Raw genomic sequence first — 6673 nt, 5'->3', positions numbered from 1 at the left:
GGATACAGGAGATCATGGTTCAACTCCCAGTCAGGTCACATGCTGAGATTGCAGGCTCCATCCCGAGGTGAGGGTGTGCAGGAGGCAGCCGATCAATGGCTCTCTCATTATTGATGTTTCTATCTCTCTCTCTCTCTCTCCCTTCCTCTCTCTGAAATCAGTAAAGATATATTTTTTTAAAAAAAGAAAACAGCAACGTGCAAATGCGCTCGTGGTCTACTGTGAAGTGAAACATATTCTTTTTTCTAATATTCCTACAAGTATGTGAGAAGTGATTTTTTTCTCTTCCATGTAGCTGGAGGGAGGACTGGAGGTCTGGGCTCCTTTGTCATGGGACTGTGGACACTGTAGTGGGAAGGCTCTAGGAGGGCACTGGGGAAGACCCCAGATGTGAATCTGGATTCTTGGTTTTCCCTGGTCATTTTGGGGTCCTTGGTGTGGAGATCAATCTGGGCCAGTTCTCACCTCAGACCAGCACTTGAAGGGGTTGTGGGCCTATTGCACCTGCACCCTGACCCGGTAGATGGTGTAGTGGGGCCTGTGGTCCAGTACCTTGATGATGTTCTCCTGGGAGCTCTGCAAAGACAGAGCGGACACTGAGCCAGGAGGCATCAGGGGCCTCCAACCCCAATTGTGGTCCTGTGTAATGGCAGCCTTGGCAAACTACCACAGTGTGTTAGGACACAGTGAGGGTGCTCCTGGCAGCTCTGCTGAACTAGCAAGAACTGAATCACATCAAGGTCTAATAGCAGTGAAAGGCTGGGTCACTGAGGAAAATTCCCTTCTTTATGGGATGTGAGGGAAGTGAGGCCACAGCTCCTGACCTGGCCTCCTACACTGGTTGGCCATGCTCTCTGAGATGACAAGTGGCAGAGAAATGTATCCAATACCTTAATCCCTTCCCATTTGTTTAAATACACAGCATTTGTCAGTGTGATGATGTGTGAGGCTCGGAGAAGGTCTCCAAGGAAAGTCAAGCTGGGACTGGTCCACAGGATACATGGGGCCGGGAGTTAATCAATGAAATGATTAAAAGGCAAAGACAGCAAAAGATGTTTTCTCTATGATCCCAACAAATACTTGAAGACTGGAATTCTAGCCTACCAGGAACTGGTGGGAAGTGTTGGAAGTAAAGATTTCTTTGGGAATGGGCCTGTAAAATTTTGAGGCCCCAGATTTGAGTCTGGGTTCTGGTCTCAACCCAGTCACCTGGGCCCCCTCTCACCTTAGACCGGCAGGAGAACGTTTTCCTGGCCCGGTCCTCTTGTCCTTTATACAGGCTCCTGGCATAAGTTAACACGTCAGTCAGCCCCTGTATAACGTCTTCATTGGAGGTCTACAGAGTCAGGGCCCAGTCCCAGACCAGGGGCATCAAGGGCCTCCCTGGGCACTGTCACTGGGGGAGATGCCCACCACAAATGCTGCTCCCCAGATCAGGCACAGAGGACCATCTGCAAAGACCTCCAGGCAGGGAAGGAACACGATGAACCCTGGAGGACTCCATAGTAACAAGTGGATACAGGAGCTTGGTCCCCAGCACTCAACTTCCCTTCCTGTAAGCCATGACCTGGGCCATGAACATGACAGACCCTCCAGGCTTCTGATACCTAACAACCTACTGCCCAGGATGAGCCCCCTCACCCCACGCTTTCCCTCACTACACCCAGCACACACACATACTCAGGAGGAGAGGTAAGAGGTGTAGAGCTGCCAAGGTGGGACCCCATTTGGGGTCTGGCCTGGATGGGCCTACCTTAGGCTGCCCTCTGTTACCAGATGGTGCCTTGGGCCAGAGGGCAAGGGTTGTCCACGGTTGTCCAATTTCTACAGCAACAGAAACATCTCTCACTTCAGGATTTTTTCTGCCCAGAGCCACAGAAGCATGGGAAGCAAAAGCGAGACATCCTAGTCTCCTGACCACCTCCAGTCAAGTGATCTGGAAAGGCAGTTGTCTCTAGAATGTGGGTAGCTGGTTACCAGAGTTCTAAGTTCTATTGGGGGCCTGTCACCAAGGAAGTGAGGTCACCCCTCAAGGTTCTGGGACCTGGACCCCTTCCTCCAATCAGAGCCACCGAAAGCTCCTCTGGGCTTCCGAACACTCATCTTCCTCGCCCATGACATATCTAGACCTGCACACCAGCACCTAACCCAGCCATCCCACAGCTTCCTTGGGATGGACCAGGGCTCCGGCTAGGAGGAGAAAGCTGAGCTCGTAGCTCCTTTTCTCCCAAGATCCGTGTCCTGGGGAAGCCTCTGTGCCTCTCAGGGCCTCATCAACCTCCCAACCAGCACAATGAAAATGACGCTAAACACCATTTCCCAAGGACACCATCAGGTATGGATGACATAACGTCCCTAACATCTGTGGGCTGCTCTCCCATGAATCTGCTGCACAAGTGTAGAGGTGGAAGAAGGACAAGAATAAGGGGGACCCCAGGTGAATCCTGCGCAAAACATGCCTGTGGTCTTGGGAGAGTCACTACCCACTTTGGCCTCATTTTCAAGTCTGCATCTTTAAGGATTTGAAATGACAGGAAATTCAAATATTGTCATTCACTGGCGTAAAATCTTCCAGGGGTCTCTACTTAGGCTCAGAACCAGACCAAGTGCCTCATGTAGGTCCATGTGGTAGGAGCCTTCACAGTGGCTTCTAGTGATTCCAGCCTCTGGGTGGGAACATTCTCTTGTATCTGCTAAGGGCTCAGTAACTGGCTCCTGAACAACGTAGAGTACAGCCCAGGTGATGGGATGTCAGGTCCTGACACTTCTCTCATACTCTCATCCTTGAGTTCCCTTCCTTTTTCTTGGCCTCTATTTCACTTTCTCTTTGTATGTGTCTCTCTGTCTCTCTGTCTTTGTCTGTCATATCTCTGAAACAGGGAGAGAAAGAGCCCATGGTTTGAGCTGCCCTATGTAGATGCCCCATAGGAGAGAACCAAGGGAAGGCCCAGGCCAGCAGGCAGGAACCCAGGCTCTCAGTCCAAACTGCACCCTGATGAACAGCAGGTGAATGACTTTGGGAAGAAGCCTCTCCCCAATTGAGCTGAAGTTCAAACCCATCTCCTGCCTCACAGAGACCTTGAGGCAGAGGAACCCAGCCAAACTGTGCCCAGATGTGTGGTCCACAGCAGTTATGAGGTGCTAATATTTGTACTTTACAAGCGCAAGGTTTGAGAGCAGTATTATTTGTGCCTCAGTTTCCACATCTGACACTCAGAAATAATAAAAACCTTACCCTTTCTGAGGTTATGGAGAGTGTTAAAAATTAATGTTTCAAAAGCGATGGGAACACCTGGCATATCACAAGGGTGGTGTCTACATGTTAAAATCAGTTTAAACATTCTTCCAGTGTCTGTAAGAGCCCAAGGGTTGTGACTAGCACCTGGCCTAAGGTTGGAAGCACTCCTCAACATATGATGAATACATGAACAGGTCACACTTTGGAAGGCCTTGCAAATGTCCCCTCCTGGCTTCACATCGCCCATGTGAACAGCTCGGTCAGACCACAGATCTGTGCCTGTCTGTTAATGGTTTGAGGCCAGAACTTCTCAGGGTCTTGGGGACTTCTGGGGAATGATGGGACCCCCTGGGTAGGGGTGGAGGTGGTCATCAGGGTCAGCCAAGCCTTCTCTGGGGGAGGGCAGGAGCACTGAGCTGAGGACAAAACCTGCCCCAGCCCTGGAAACCAAGAAAGGGAGCAGACACTGCCCAGGAGGCTCGGGAAGAACAGGCAGAAGCCAGGAGGAGACTCTTGGAGTCCATTTCACTGGCTGCTCCTGCTGCATGGAAGGGCCTGGGTAGAGATATTTAAATGACTCCTTTTGACGCTAGAAATTCAACTTTTGTTTAAAACTATACATGTGCTGCCCAGCCAGGTATGGCTCAGCTGTTGACCATTGGCCTAGGATCCAGGAGATTGCGGTTCTATTCCCAGTCAGGGCACATGCACGGATTATGGACTTGATCCCCAGTTGGAGGCCTGCAGGAGGCAGCCAATCATTGACTCTCTTATCATTGATGTTTCTATCTCTCTCGTCCTCTCTCTGAAATCAATAAAGATGTATTTTTAAAAAATAATAAAAATAAAACTATACATGTGCCTAATATTTAAATTAGCTGAGTGAAAGCTGCAGGGCTGTCTGGGGAGTGAGGAGAAGGTCCTCATCTCCCAGGAACAGCTGGAGCTCTGTTCCTGGTTCCCAGACCTGGATGGTTATCTGCGGGCTGGGAATCTGCAGCCCTGCAGGAGCAAACCTCAGCCTCCAAGGAAGGAGCCAAAAACAGGGGACAGTGGGGAGGGAGCTGCCAGCCCCTTCACCCTCCCCAACCTAAACTACCTGCTCCCACAGTATTACTAAGCCCTAAAAGGAGGGGAATTCGGATACACTCCAGGACTGAATGCATGCATCTTGACGACACTATGCTAAGGGAAATGACCCCACCAAAAAAGGACAAATACAGATAATCCCACTTCCATGGCATCCTGTTTGGGTCATAGTCCCAGCATGGAAAGTGGAAGGGAAGCTTCCAGAGGACACTAGGAGAGGGGACAAGGAGTTAGTGTTTCCATTTTGCAAGATGAAAAGAGTTGTGGAGGTGGGGGTCCTGATGGCTGCACAGCAGTGTGAATATACTTCAGACCAGTGAATTGTAGATGTAAAAATGACTAAGATGGTCAGTTTTGTGTTACATGTATTGTACCCCAATTATTATTTTTTAAATATGTTTTTATTGATTTCATAGGGAGGAAGAGAGAGGGAGAGAGAGCTAGAAACGTCAGTGATGAGAAAGAGTCATTGATCAGCTGCTTCCTGTACACCCCCTGCTGGGGATCTAGCCTGCAAGTTAGGCATGTGCCCTGGATCAAATGTCCATGCTCAACCACTGAGCTATGCAGGCTGGGCCACAATTATTATCACTTTTTAATTTATCTTTGCTAAAGTATTACAGGTGTCCCACTTTTTCCCCCATTGACCCCCTCCACATCGCTCACAATCCCCCCCCCCCCAGGCCTTCACTCCATTATTGTCTGTGTGTTCATGAGTTATGCATATACTCAAATAACTTCTTTAGTTAATCTCTTCCCACCTCCCAACTCCGTCCCTATTCCATCTGAGATATGACCATCAGCTGCATGCTTCAAAGTCTCTTGGTCTATTTTGTTTGTCAGATTCTTTTGTTCATTACCTTCTTAAAGAAGACACTTCAACATTTCATATAATACTGGTTTGGTGGTGATGAACTCCTTTAGCTTTTTCTTATCTGTGAAGCTCTTTATCTGACCTTCAGCTCTAAATGATAGCTTTGTTGAGTAGAGTAATCTTGGTTGTAGGTTCTTGCTTTTCATCATTTTGAATATTTCTTGCCACTCCCTTTTGGCCTGCAAAGTTTCGGTTGAGAAATCAGGTGACAATCTTATGGGCGCTCCCTTGTAGGGAACTAATTGCTTTTCTCCTGCTGCTTTTAAGATTCTCTTTGCCTTTAAGCTTTAGCATTTTCCTTATGTGTCTCGGTGTGGGCCTCTTTGGGTTCCTCTTGTTTGGGACCCTCTGTGCTTCCTGGACTTGTAAGTCTATTTCTTTCCCCAGGTAGGGGAAGTTTTCTGTAATTATTTTTTCAAATAGCTTATCAATTTCTTGCTCTCTTTTCTCTTCTTCTGGCACCCCAATAATACAAATGTTGGACCTCTTGAAGTTGCCCCAGAGGCTCCTTATACAATCTTCATATTTCTGGATTCTTTTTTCTTTGCTCTTCTGGTTGGGTGTTTCTTGTTCTCTCTGTTCCAAATTGCTGATTTGATTCTGAGCGTCCTCTACTCTACTGTTGATTCCCTATAAATTATTCTTCATTTCAGTTCATATAGCCTTAATTTCATATTGTTCAGTTCAAATTGATCAGTTGTTTTCGCAATACTCTAACTAATATGGTTGAGAATCCTTATAAACAAAATTCTGAACTCTGTATCTGTTAGCTTGCTTGGATTTATTTCATTAAGTTCCTTTTCTAGAGATTTCTTCTGTCCTCTCCTTTGTGACATGTTTCTTTGCCTCCACATTTTGGCTGCTTCCAGGTGTTTGTTTCTATGTATTAGGTAGAGCTGTTATGTCTCCTGGAACTTGTGGAGTGGCTTTGTGTAGGAGGTGTCCTGTAGGGTCCAGTCACCTGAGCTGTGCCTTCTAGGTGCTCCCCTGTGTGGGTTGTGTGCACTGTCCTGTTGTAGTTGAGCCTTGGTTGCTGTTGGCATCACTGGGAGGAATTGACCCCCAGGCCAATCAGCTGTGAGGACCAGCTGCAACTACAGCCAAAGATCTGCTATACTGGAGACACCCCTATGGAGAAGGATTTACTTCAGGGGGGCTTTGGTGTTCACCAAGTGCACCCCTTGAGTGTCACTCGTGGATGTGGTAGGGTTGTAATCCAGCATGGTTGAGTCTGACCACTGTCTCTGAGGCTTTCTGGGGGGCTGCCAAGTCAGCCTCTGACAGTGCCTTGCCCAGGGCTACCCAGCATGAGCTACACAGCAAACTGTAGTTGGCTGCTATTTGTGCTGGGCTTGGTGTTGTCCAGGAAAGGCCAAGCTATGAGCCAATGCAGGCTGCCACTAGTGCCAGGCCTGGGGCCCCTTATCAAGACATATGAGGCACACTGATGCTTGTTTGCGAGACTTTAGAAA

The sequence above is a fragment of the Miniopterus schreibersii genome, assembly GCF_964146895.1.
Source record: "Miniopterus schreibersii genome assembly, chromosome: 19".
Lineage (NCBI taxonomy): Eukaryota > Metazoa > Chordata > Mammalia > Chiroptera > Miniopteridae > Miniopterus > Miniopterus schreibersii.
This window is presented reverse-complemented; position numbering follows the sequence as displayed.